Source organism: Sciurus carolinensis, chromosome 5 (genome assembly GCF_902686445.1).
Source record: "Sciurus carolinensis chromosome 5, mSciCar1.2, whole genome shotgun sequence".
NCBI classification, from domain to species: Eukaryota; Metazoa; Chordata; class Mammalia; order Rodentia; family Sciuridae; genus Sciurus; species Sciurus carolinensis.
The window spans coordinates 98,599,776-98,614,088 of NC_062217.1; the positions used below are offsets into that span (position 1 = coordinate 98,599,776).

The window sequence follows — 14,313 nt, forward strand, 5'->3', positions numbered from 1 at the left end:
GTCTGTTTACCAGCAAGACCGGTCTTTTCATTTTCTAAGACCTTCAATTTCTTTCCTCAATGTTCTATATGTTTTTAATTGTAGAGATCTTTTAATTTCTTGGTTTTAATTCTTATGATTTTTTTTGAGGTTATTGTGAATGGAATAGTTTTCCTCATTGCAACCACTGTTAGAATATAGGAAATATATGGATTTATGTATGTTAGTCTTATATCCTGTTAATTTGCTGAATTCATTTATCAGCTCTATCAGTCTTTTGTTGAAATTTTTTGGGTTCTCTAGATAACAGATTATGACATCAGGTAAATAGAGATCATTTGACTTCTTTTTTTCACATTGGTACACCTTTAATTTCCTACTCCCGACCAATTGCTCTGGCTAGACTTTCAAGAACTATGTTGAATAAAAGTGGTAAGAGCAGACAACTATTATTTTGTTCCTGATTTTAGAGGAAATGATTTGAGGTTTTTGCCATTTAGTATGATATTGGTTTTGGGTTTGTCAAATATAGGGTTTATAATGTTGAGGTAAGTGCCTTCTATCCCTAGTTTCTCCAGCATTTTTTTAACATGAATCCTGGGTTTTATCACCAACATTTTTGCATCAATTGATATGATCTTGTTTTGTCTTGATATGACTCTTGTCTTTAGTCCTATTGTTTTGATTTACAGTCATTGATTTACCTATGTTGAACAATATTGCATCCCTTGGATGAGAACAACTTGATCATGGGATATTATCTTCTTGATGTATTTTTGAATGTAGTTGGCTAATATTTCTTAAGAATTTTTGCATTTATATTCATGAGTTATAATGGTCTGAGTGTTCACCTGAGTCAGGATTTTTCCAAATTGTCCTCGCTGGTCATAAAATTCCAGATTCAAAAATCCTTCTGATTCAGCCTTCCTGGTAGCTGGAATTCAGGCACATGTCACTGCATGCATAAGCTTGTAATTAAGGAAGAAGAAATAAACTACTACAATCATGATTCAAAGGCAGCACAGCTCAATACATTGACTAGATTAGTTCTACATAGTAGCAATTATCATGAATTCAGAAGATGTTCTGTCTCTGAAACTAAGAGCATTTTGTTATGGAACAAGTTGTCTCCTTTAGACTCAAAGTCTCTCTAAAATGGAAGGATCATACTGCTTTAGTTTACTAGGTAGTTATGAAGATTTAATACTAAACCATGCTAAGAGAAATAGCAAAGCAATGAAATAACTTGTTCACTGCTGGAACTATATTGGAATTCCCCCAAAATATAATGTGTGTATTTTCACTGGTTCTAATTCTCAATGTGACAATTGCCAGAAAATGTTCTGGAGACCTAGTTGTAGTTATCAGATATTTGTACTTTAGATTTAAGGGCAAATCAGTTACTTATTCGTATTATTGTTATTGTTATTGTTATACTTATTATGAAATTAGAAAATAAAATTGTCCTCTTTTGTGAAGCTTATCACACCAAGGGCAGAAAATTAGTAAATTCCAAAACTTGGCATGAACTACTATTATTCCTTCTCTATCATATCAGATGGAACCAACAGACCTTTGTTACAAGGATGCTTAATCTTCATGTTGTTCTCCAACTGATTCGGAAGAAAGAATCCTCTCCTTTTTATACATGGATACCAATGAGTCATATTTAGCTTGCTCAAATCTAAAGAATCTACTTTAGATTTATAGCTTTTGGTTACCAGATTCCTTGTGAGGCAGGGTTTGAAAATATTCTGATAACTGGAGGCAGAGATTTAAATAGCTTGGGAAATTCCCATCACTGTGGAATTTTGGAGGAATACTAGAAGAGGAAATCATTCATGTGAGTTCTAGAATGAATGAGGGGCCTGGGACATGGCTCAGGAGAAATTCACTCCTGTGGATAATCCAAGGACAATTCCTCCATTCCCCCAAAAAAGAAAAATGAATTTAAGTCCAAGAGAACAGGTTCTTCTTTCAAGGACATCATATCTAAGTTGCACAACTGAAGAGGATCCAATCTGATTCTTCCTTCAATCCTTACATAATTATCATAGAGTATGTTTGTAATATTTGAAGATTTTAAAAAATGCTATATATGTAGCACCAAAAAACTAGACTAAGATTTTAAGTAATCATTTAATAAAATATTAATCTAAACTAAAAGGTTCATTGACTATTTCTTCCTGATTACTTATATAAGTAGATTATCAATTTTCTCATACTTAAAGATCACAGAAAGAATAATAGTTTTGACAAGTCCCCGAGCCAACGGAGAGCTCCAACCCCCAGGCAGCCTCTGGGATCAGGGCAGGGCAGCCAGAGACTTCTCCAGGTGGGCCTGCCCTTCTGGCCCCAGGCTCTTTCCACGAGGCGATCCAAGATGGCAGACTAGATGGTGACTGCATCTCCAGTCGCTCCAGAATCCAGGATTCAAGAAGGGGAGGCACTGAGAGACTCAGACTAAAATAGAGCCATGGGTGAGTCTCCCCCACCGGGTAAAGCTCAGCCTCGGCGGCAGGCCCGGATAGAGATGGCTTATCAGAGTAGGGCAGGGCAGCTAGAGACTTCCCCAGGCAGCCCTGCGCATTTTGGTGGTGGGCCCCTCCCACACGGCCAGCTTCTCCAGCTTCTCGGAGCAGGCCCCCCAGTGAAAGCCTTTCTGAACACAACCAGTTCCAAGTCCCGGAGCCAGTGCAGTGAGCTCCACCCTACAAGCAGCTTCAGGGACCTGGACAGGGCAGCCAGGGACTTCCCCAAGCAGCCTGGCCCCCTCCAGTGAGAGGCACCTTTCAAGGCTAGCTTCTCAGAGCAGACCACTCAGTGAGAGCCTTTCTACACAGAGCCAGCCACAAGTCCCCAAGCCAATGGAGAGCTCCGAACCCCAGGCAGTATCTGGGATTAGGGCAGGGCAGCAAGAGAATTCTCCAGGTGGCCCTGCTACCTCCGGCCACAGGCTCTTTTCATGGGGCGATCCAAGATGGAGGACTAGAGGGTGACTGCATCTCCAGTCGCTCCAGAACCCAGGACTCAAGAAGGGGAGGCATTGAGAGACTTGGACTATAGAGACACAGGGTGAGTCTCCCCCACTGGGTGAAGCTCGGCCTGGGCAGCAGGAATGGATATGGGCGGCTTATCAGAGCAGGGCAGGGCAGCTAGAGTCTTCCCCAGGTAGCCTTGCACACTCCAGCACTGGGCTCCTCCCACACAGCCAGCTGCACAGTGCAGGCCCCCCAGTGCAAGCCTTTCCACACAGAGCCAGCTCCAAGCCCTGGAACCAGTAGCAGGCTAGGGGCAGCTTTCTTCGGAAACACTGCATTATCAAGTTCCTCCAAGACTTCACGCTACTGAAGGCTGGGAAGTGATACACAGGAAATCTACGGGGACACTATAAGTCAATAGAGGAAATCTGCAATATCTCAGAGTCCCACTGATATCTGACCAATATGAGAAAACAAGGGAAGAAAATGTCCCAAACAAACCTAGATACTATATCAATAAAACCCAATGACAGCACAGCAGAAGAAATGTCAGAAAGGGAGTTCAGAATGTACAAAATTAAAACAATCAGGGAAGCAAACAAAGAGATGAAAGAGCAAATGCAGGCATTCAATGATCGCACCAATCAATAGTTAAAAGAGCAAATACGAGAAGCAAGAGATCATTTCAATAAAGAGTTAGATATACTGAAAAAAAAAACAAACAAACAGAAATCCTTGAAATGAAGGAAACAATAAACCAAATTAAAAACTCCAAAGAAAGCATAACCAATAGGATAGAACACCTGGAAGACAGAACCTCAGACATTGAAGAAAAAATATTTAATTTTGAAAACAAAGTTGGCCAAACAGAAAAGATGGTAAAAAATCATGAACAGAATCTACAAGAATTATGGGATATCATGAAAAGGCCAAATTTAAGAATTATTGGGATTGAGGAAGGCTTAGAGAAGCAAACCAAAGGAATGAACAATCTATTCAATGAAATAATATCAGAAAATATCCCAAATCTGAAGAACGAAATGGAAAACCAAGTACAAGAGGCTTATAGGACTCCAAATATAGAAAATTACAATAGACCCACAACAAGGCACATTATTATGAAAATGCGTAACATACAAAATAAAGAAAGAATTTTAAAGGCCATGAGAGAAAAGAATCAAATTACATTCAGGGGGAAACCAATAAGAATATCAGCAGATTTTTCAATCCAGACTCTAAAAGCTAGAAGGACCTGGAACAACATTTACCAAGCCCTGAAAGAAAACAGGTGCCAACCAAGAATCTTATACCCAGCAAAACTTACTTTCAGATTTGACGACAAAATAAGATCCTTCCATGAAAAACAAAAGCTAAAGGAATTTACAAAAAGAAAGCCGACATTACAGAACATTCTCAACAAAATATTCCATGAGGAAGAGATGAAAAACAACGATGCAAATCAGCAACGGGAGTAACTAGCCTAAAGGAATAGCCAAATAAAGGAGAAACCAAATCATGTCAAAAAACAAAAATGAGTCAAATGACTGGAAATACAAATCATATCACAATAATAACCCTGAATGTTAATGGCCTGAACTCATCAGTCAAAAGACATAGGCTGGCAGATTGGACTAAAAAGAAGAATCCAACAATATGCTGCCTGCAAGAGACTCTCATAGAGAGTCTCATACAAAGAGATACCCATAGACTAAAGGTGAAAGGATGGGAAAAAACACACCATGCACACGGACACAGCAAAAAAGCTGGAGTATCCATCCTCATTTCAGATAATGTGGACTTCAAGCCAAAACTAGTCAGAAGGGATAAAGAAGGACATTACATGCTGCTTAAGGGAAGCATAAATCAGCAAGACATAACAATCATAAATATCTATGCCCCGAACATTGGCTCATCCATGTACGTCAAACATATCCTTCTCAATTCCAGAAATCAAATAGACCACAACACAATAATACTAGGTGATTTTAACACACTCCTCTCACCACTGGATAGATCTTCCAAACAAAAATTGAATAAAGAAACCATAGATCTCAATAACACATCGACAATTTAGACTTAACGGACATATATAGAATATACCATCCAACAAAGAATGAATACACTTTCTTCTTAGCAGCACATAGATCCTTCTCTAAAATAGGCCATATTTTATGCCACAAAGCTACTGTTAGCAAATACAAGAAGATAGATATACTACCTTGTACTCTATCAGATCATAATTGATTGAAATTAGAAATAAATGACAGAATAAAAAACAGAAACTTCTCCAATACCTGGAGATTAAATAATACACTGTTATATGATGAATGGATAAAGAAGACATCAGGAGGGAAATAAAAAAGTTCTTAGAAGTAAACGAGAACAAAGACACATCATATCAAAATCTCTGGGACACGATGAAAGTAGTACTTAGAGGAAGATTTATTTCATGGGGCGCATTCAACAAGAGAAGTAGAAATGAACAAATAAACAACTTAACACTACAGCTCAAAGCCCTAGAAAAAGAAGAACAGACCAACACCAAAAGTAGTAGAAGACAGGAAATAGTTAAAATCAGAGCCGAAATCAATGAAATTGAAACTAAAGAGACAATCAGAAAAATTAACAAAATAAATAGTTGGTTCTTTGAAAAAATAAACAAAATTGATAAACCTTTAGCCACACTAACAAAGAAAAGAGGGAGAAAACTCAAATTACTAAAATTTGGAATGAACAAGGAAATATCACAACAGACACGAGTGAAATACAACACATAATTAGAAGCTATTTTGAAAATCTATATTCCAACAAAACAGAAAAACTTGAAGACATCAACAAGTTTCTGGAGACATATGAATTGCCTAAACTGAACGAGGAGGATATACACAACTTAAATAAATCAATTTCAAGCAATGAAATAGAAGAGGTCATCAAAAGCCTACCAACAAAGAAAAGTCCAGGACCAGATGGGTTCTCAGCCGAGTAGTACAAAACCTTTAAAGAAGAGCTCATTCCAATACTCCTCAAAGTATTCCATGAAATAGAAGATGAAACCCTCCCAAACTCGTTCTATGAAGTCAATATCACCCTGATACCTAAACCAGACAGAGACACATGGAGGCAAGAAAATTTCAGACCAATATCCTTAATGAACATCGACGCAAAAATTCTCAACAAAATTTTAGCAAGTCGCATACAAAATATATTAAAAAGATAGTGCATCACGATCAAGTGGGTTTTATCCCAGGGATGCAAGGTTGGTTCAACATCCGGAAATCAATAAATGTCATTCACCATATCAACAGACTTAAAATTAAGAATCACATGATTATTTTGACAGATGCAGAAAAAGCATTCGATAAAAGCATCCCTTCATGCTCAAAACAGTAGAAAAAATTGGAGTAGTGGGAACATTCCTTAACACTATGAAGGCCATCTATGCTAAGTCCATGGCCAATATCATTGTAAATGGTGAAAAGCTGAAAGCATTCCCCCTAAAAACTGGAACAGGCAGGGATGCCCTCTCTCACGACTTCTATTCAACATCGTCCTTGAGACTCTATCCAGAGCAATTAGACAAACCAAAGAATTCAAATGGGATACGAATTGGAAAAGAAGAACTCAAACTATCCCTGTTCACTGATGACATGATTATATATTTAGAGGAACCTGGAAATTCCACCAGAAAACTTTTAGAACTCATAAGTGAATTCAGTAAAGTAGCAGGTTACAAGATCAATGCTCATAAATCCAATGCATTTTTATACGTAAGTGATGAATCTTCAGAAAGAGAAATTAGGAAAACTACCCCATTCACAATAGCATCGAAAAAAATAAAATACTTGGGAATCAATCTCACAAAAGAGGTGAAAGACCTCTACAATGAGAACTACAAAACACTAAAGAAAGAAATTAAAGAAAACCTTAGAAGATGGAAAGATCTCCCATGTTCTTCGATAGGAAGAATCAATATTGTCAAAATGGCCATACTACCTAAAGTGCTATACAGATTCAATGCAATTCCAATTAAAATCCCAATGATGTATTTTACATAGATAGAGCAAGCAATTATGAAATTTATCGGGAAGAATAAAAAACCCAGAATAGCTAATGCAATCCTCAGTAGAAAGAGCGAAGCAGGGGGCATCGCGATACCAGATCTTCAACTCTATTACAAAGCAATACTAACAAAAACGGCACGGTATTGGTACCAAAATAGACAGGTAGATCAATGGTAAAGAATAGAGGACTTGGTCACAAACCCAAATAAACGCAATTTTATCATACTAGACAAAGGGGCCAAAAATATGCAATGGAGAAAAGATAGCCTCTTCAACAAATGGTGCTGGGAAAACTGGAAAACCATATGCAACAGAATGAAATTAAACCCCTATCTCTCACCCTGCACAAACCTCAACTCAAAATGGATCAAGGACCTCAGAATCAAACCAGAAACCCTGCATCTTATAGAAGAAAAAGTAGGTCCAAACCTTCAACTTGTTGGCTTAGGATCAGACTTCCTTAACAGGACTCCCATAGCACAAGAAATAAAAGCAAGAATCAACAACTGGGATAGATTCAAACTAAAAACTTTCTCTCAGCAAAGGAAACTATCAGTAATGTGAAGAGAGAGCCTACAGAGTGGGAGAATATCTTTGCCACTCATACTTCAGATAGAGCGCTAATTTCCAGAATCTATAAAGAACTCCAAAAACTCTACACCAAGAAGACAAATAATCCAATCAACAAATGGGCTAAGGAAATGAACAGACACTTCAAAGAAGAAGATGTACAAGCGATCAACAGATATATGAAAAAATGTTCAACATCTCTAGTAATAAGAGAAATTCAAATCAAAACTACCCTAAGATTTCATCTCACCTCAATTTGAATGGTGATTATCAAGAACACAAGCAACAATAGGTGTTGGTGAGGATGTGGGGAAAAAGGAACACTCATACATTGCTGGTGGGGTTGCAAATTAGTGCAGCCACTCTGGAAAGCAGTATGGAGATTCCTCAGAAAGCTTGGAATGGAACCACCATTTGACCTAGCTATCCCACTCCTTGGCCTATACCCAAAGGACTTAAAATCAGCATACTACAGAGATACAGCCACATCAATGTTCATTGCTGCTTAATTCACCATAGCCAGATTGTGGAACCAACCTAGATGTCCTTCAATTGATGAATGGATTAAGAAACTGTGGCATATATATACAATGGAATATTACTCCGCAATGAAGAATGATAAAATTATGACATTTGCAGGCATATGGATGAAACTGAAGAGTATCATGCTAAGTGAGATAAGCCAATCTCAAAAAACTAAAGGACGAATGATCTCGCTGATAAGCGGATGAGGACATATAATGGGGGGTGGGAGGTGTTAGCGTTAGTGTTAGGGTTAGGTTTAGGGTTAGGGATAAGGAGGGTGGTAAGAATGGAGGAAAGAAGGACTGTATAGAGGGAAAAGAGGGGTGGGAGGGGTGGGGGGAAGGGAAAAAATAATGAATCAAACATCATTGCCCTATGTAAATTTATGATTACACAAATGGTATGCCTTGACTCCATGTACAAATAGAGAAACAACATGTATCCCATTTGTATACAATAATAAAAAAAAAGAAGATAGTTTTAAAGACAGCATTTCATGCTGAGTATCTGTCCTCTAATTCTAGGACATTTTATACTAGTCAAATATACAAGGTAATTAGTCATATTGAAATCTTGAATTTAATATCTAACAATGGGGGATAAATTCAGATAATAATCTTAATTTATAAACAAATATTGTGGATTGTATAGGAAATCCTCTATAAAAAATGGTGTAGTGCATAGTAAAATATATTGTGTATGAAAAGTACAATGGCATGCCTGCACGATACCATTAAAAATGAACTGTATCAGCAGCACCTTGGGTTTAACACAAGGATCAGTGAATTAGTACCCATAGGAAAAATCAGCTAATAGCCTGTTTTTGTTAATTGTGTTTGTTTTTCTTTTTCAGTGCTGGGATTGAATCCAAGACTTCATTAATGCAACGTGAGCACTCTGCCACTGAGTTATGCCACTATCCCCTGGCAGATACATCTTAATGAAAGAATCAAAGTCAACAACAGCCAGTCATGGAACCAAGTACAATATACATTTCCATAGTCCCTTGTACCTGTGTGACTGAGGCCCCCAGCTTTGCTCACTCTTGACTGGAGGATAACTTTAGATCCTAGGGGATGCCTGCCCTTCCTAGAGGAAGTTCACAGTTCTTGGCATGTGGACTTCCTCAACATCAAATCAGAAGTGTCTGTCAGTGCAGCTGGAATCTGCTACATTGGGAAGAACTCAGCATCACATACGTGACATTCCTGCCTAATGGCATGACCTGCATCCAGTCATGAGGTAACATCATCTGATCCCAACTGAAGAAAAATGGTCAATAGAAGCAATCAGAAAAACACTACTCCAACTTTGCAGAGAATGATTCAGGTAAGACAAGAGAATTTATTCAGCTTCTATCTTAGGAACAAGTTGACTCTTGGTAGAGAAAAATGACCTTGGGTACATTAATCAGTAAGTAGTGGCATTTATTTTTTTCCAATTTAGACAGGAGATGAAACTAATTTCTTTAAAGAAGAGAAATGTGTGAAAAGTTATAAAAGAAAATCCTTTCTTTTAATATACCACTGAGAATTAATAATTCTCTGTCCCTACTAGTCTAGGTGGGTACAAGAATGACCAGGTGCACAGAATGTATGGCAAATGACTGACTCATTCAACAACACTAAACTAGAGGAAAGTCAGTGCACACACAAGGAATGATTCACAGTAAAAAGAAAAGATATCTAGTGACCAAGTAGAGATTAAGATCAAGTGATATAAATGAAGATGTTGTGCCAACCCAAGGTAATCTCTAAAATGAAAAACTTAACATTTGCATTGTTGTGGTAGAGGTCAAATATTAAAATAATTTTCTGTTCCTCCATATATATTATTACTGCACAACCATCACAATCCCAGATAACTAAAGTACTATCAGGTGGGACTTTATTCAATAAAAATGAATACTATAAAACAACTCTATTATAAACCCTCTTGGTGATAAGTAAACAGTAATAAAATGAAAAAAAAAAGAAGTTTTGGGAAAGAGGAACAGAGAAAAAACAAAAAATATATAAATATAGGAAACATATGGAAGGCAAAACTGACTTTTTAAACATTAATTTAATTGTTATCTTTGCTTAAAGATCTTACTATGTGGAGCAAAGCCATCATGATCTTTAAGTATAAAAGGGTTTGAATGGTTCATGATGTGAGTCTCACACCAAGGACTCTGACAAAAATATTCTCTCAATATATTATATCTAAACATTACCACTAATTAAATGATTATGTGTAGCTTGGAAGCACGAACTTAAGTTTTATAGCAAAATGGCCAAAACCATGGTATGCCTTAAAACCACAGAACACATGCTAACTGAATGAAAGGAAACATGGCTAGGACTGCAAATGACCAGAATGCCAATTTTTATCCACCTATCACATTTTGAGCATACACATTTAAGCAAATGTGCAAATTGGAAAGACTACAGCAAATGGACATTAGGTCTCATCAAAAGTAAGCAAAGGCATAGGATGGATTCAGTACTCATTCTTCTTTTTCCTCTTTCTGCTTTGTAAGGCAATCTATAAGTATTTATCAGTGCATTTGTGTGACTGTCAGAGATCAAGGATCAAATTCTCTTCTTTGTGGGAAGTTCTCCTACGAATTTTAATCACCAAGTTTCAGGAGCAGCAAGAATAGGATGCAATACATAGAGTAGGAGCTACTTCTGGGTTATGGAAGGAGCATAAAAGTCAAAACAATTGACCAAATACACAGTGAGCACTGGCTATGTCCCATACAATTTATTTCAAATCAAAAGGAGGAAAGCTAAACCCACCAATTTTTTAAATCCCCATAGTCAAGAATTATAATATTTTAAAATATATTTTTATTTTTATTAATACTATTGTGCACTTTTATTTTATTTCCTGTGCTTTGCATTTAGTATCCAAAAACTCATTGTCTATACTGATGCCTTAAAATGGCCTGTGATTACTTCTAGGAGTTTCATGAGTTTAGGTCTTATGTTTAGGTCTTTGATTATTTTGAATTGATTTTTTTACAGGTAAGAAATAGGGTCAAGTTTCAGTCCTTTGTATGTGACCATCCAGTTTTCCCAGCACCATATATTCAAGAAGCTGTTCTTTCTTTCTTTTTCTTTTAAGGGAAACATTCTTTGGCACTTTAATAACTCTTCTAATATTCATACAAACAATAACAAAACAGAATACTGATCCCAACTGCCCCCCTCATTTGATGAAAGAAGACTCAAATGAAAGATGCAACTTCCAAATCAAATCTTCTAAAATGATCAGGCATTAAGGTTACTTCTGCAGAAATAGCTCATTTTCCTCCTCCACTTTTTTACTTTTGTACCTAGATGAAGTGGTTTCTTTTAGAAGACTGTCTGAGATTTGTGACATTGAAGCAGTCATAAAGGTAAATGCAACCATACTGATGGTTATCAAGGTAAGAACATGGGTTTTTTGTTTTTTTTTTTAAGGTGAACTGGTGACATCAGTAGTGGAGAATCACTACTGCCTTGTTTCCAACAATCAATAAGAAACTACTTTAGAGATAGAGGCATCTTGGTGAGCAGCAACCCCTTATCATACAACATGGTTGCCAAGGAAAGCTGGTCCTCCACACTGTCACAAGGCAGATCCCCTACTCTCACAAATTCTGGGTAGGAGCGAAGCAAGAGTTCCATGGCATCAGCTTGCTGGGGGTATATTTCCAAGCACTTTGGTTCCGCCAGATGATAAACATGAGAGTTTTCCACAGTGTAATAGAGAAATAAATAGCCTCCCTCACCCACCAGGCGAGCTATCCCATCCTGAAGCATGTGCACTTCTGTTTCTGTTGTCAACTGGGCTCCCACGTTTACAGATTCTCCAGCCTCCCAGCAACTGGGAGCCTGTAAACACTTAATGCCCTCTCCCTATCAGTCAACACAGCGGGTAGAGAATCATGGATGAAGTCTTTGGCTCCCTGGTCAGCCACAGCATCAACAGGAGCAAAGGGTACCAGATGGGCAACCAAGACCTGCACCTCCTCTATGAAAGCGGTTCTTCTTGGATCCTTAGAATCCGAATGCTGGGCCCCCATGTAATCCATGAAATCTGGAGGTAGACCTCTCCGAAATTCTACATTTTCTTCCATTGCAGCCTGCACAGCCAGAGGCAGTATGGCCTCTAGGAAGTCACACCGGGTATTGCGCTGGTACGTGGACACTGTGAGATGCAGAGTTGACTCCATCCTGGCATTCAGCTTGATGAATGAAACCTTGAGGAAAATAGAGTAAATCTCCGGGTTCCAGCATGTTCTGCAGCACCGGTTCACCAAGGTCCTCCTGGCTGAAGTTGGGGCTAGATGTCAGGGCCAGTTCCTTATTTGGAACCCAGGGACGGCAGAGTTTCCTACCTTCCAGTTGCAGCACGAAAGCCTCGATGTCATTGTAGTGCGGGGCAAAGCCCTGAGAGTTGGGCGGCATGAGATACACGTTGGAACCTGCCATGCTTCCAAACTGCTTCTGAAGAACAGTCAAAAACTGCCACATGGTGGTCGGCAAAGCCTGAAGGGCAGAGGAGGCTCAAGGAGCAGCCTGCCTGGTACAGGGACCAGGCAGCGGCGGGCAAGGCTTGGCCGGGAGGGTTCAGGGTCTCCAGAAGCCCATTGAGGTAGCGCGCTGCATCAAGGTGCTGCCCGAACTGCACCTCCTCGTTTCGCAGTATGGAGTCCAGGTCTGCAGTTGAGAAAAGGCCCTGGTAGTAGGTGTGGTCCTGCAGCCACACCAGCACCGCCTCCCGCTCCCAAAGATGCTGATAGAAAAGTTCTGACTGCATAGGATCCATGAGTCACTCAATAGGGATGCGACTCAGCTCAGCCAAGAGGCGCTGCAGCGGTGAGTTCCAGGGCAACTCCCAACCCTTATCCACCTGAGGCCCCAACAGCGTCGCAGGGGTCCTGGGCGGTGCGGCGGCCACCAAGTGCTGGGAAACACACAGCCCAGTCGACATGTCCACCGCTCGGGTGAGTGCAGCAGTCACCTCTGCCAGGCGCGTGGGCGGCGTGGAAGCCGGCCCCAGGGGCGCGGGCGCGGTTTGCGCCTCCACTAAGTGCGCGGGTGGGGTCCGCACGGAGTGCGCGGTGGCGGGCAACACCAGCTCTGCAGGCCCAAAGTGGCAATGTGGTTCTCTTCAGGACGCGTCTGGGCTGGTCGCTGCCGCCGCCCCACCTGGCAGTGCTTCCTCCAGATTGTGGGCCGTGGACTGTACCCTGGAGTCCCCAGAGTCCTGCGCTTGGTAATGGCCTGAGTCCTCAGCGCGACCATGTGGGACACAACATTTCTCCTCAGTTGCCATTGGATCTTCCTGGGGCTCAAGGGCAGGGCCAAGACTGATCCACTGTGTGGCTGGGGCTGGCGCCGCGCTTCAACCTCCCATGCCTTAACAGTCCAGTGCTAGTCCGGAGCCCATCCATGACTGCATGGCTTTCCAGGCCGCTGGAGTTAGAGAAAAGACTGTTCCTTCTTTAATGTACGTTTTTGGCACGTTTAAGATTCACTTGAAAGTGCATGGATTTATTTCTGTAACCTCTATTCTGTTCTGTCAAAGTATATACTGTTCTTATGCCAGTGCCATTCTGTTTGGGGTATTATAGCTCTGTATTGTGTCTTCTAATCAGGTATTATGATGCCTCTGGTTCTGTTCTTTTTGTGCAAGATTCTTTTGGCTAGTCAGGGTCTTCTGTGTTTCCATAAGAATTTTAGGATCTTTTAATTAGTTCGGTGAATAACCTCATAGGGTATTTCATGAATCTGTAAGTCATTTGGAGTTGTATGAACATTTTAACACTATTAATTATTGTAATTAATGAACATGGAAGGTCTTTTCATTTTTTGTGTCTTCAAATTCTTTAATCAGTTTTTATCATTTTATTTTAGAATTCTTTAACTTGTTTGAGTAAATTTATTCCTAGGTATTTTTTTCATAGTTATGAATGGGATTGCTTTCCCAATTTTTTTCCTTCGCAATTTGTTACTGAAGTATAAAAACATTTATGATTTTTCAAGGTACTACTGATTTTTGTATGATTTTATATCCTCAACTTTACAAAATGTATCAGTTCTAATAGATTTTGGAGGCATCATTAGGTATTTCTATATAGAGACTCATATCATCTGCAAACCAAGATAATTTGACTTCCTCCCTTTATATTTTTATGCCTAATATTTCTTTCTCTTACCTAT

At 39.4% G+C, this 14,313-nt stretch overlaps 1 pseudogene; it reads right to left on the reverse strand.

Moving 5' to 3' along the window:
- Positions 1–11,628: 11,628 nt before the first annotated feature.
- On the reverse strand, positions 11,629–13,544 carry LOC124985667 (ribosomal oxygenase 1-like; annotated as a pseudogene).
- Between the last annotated feature and the right edge of the window lie 769 nt (positions 13,545–14,313).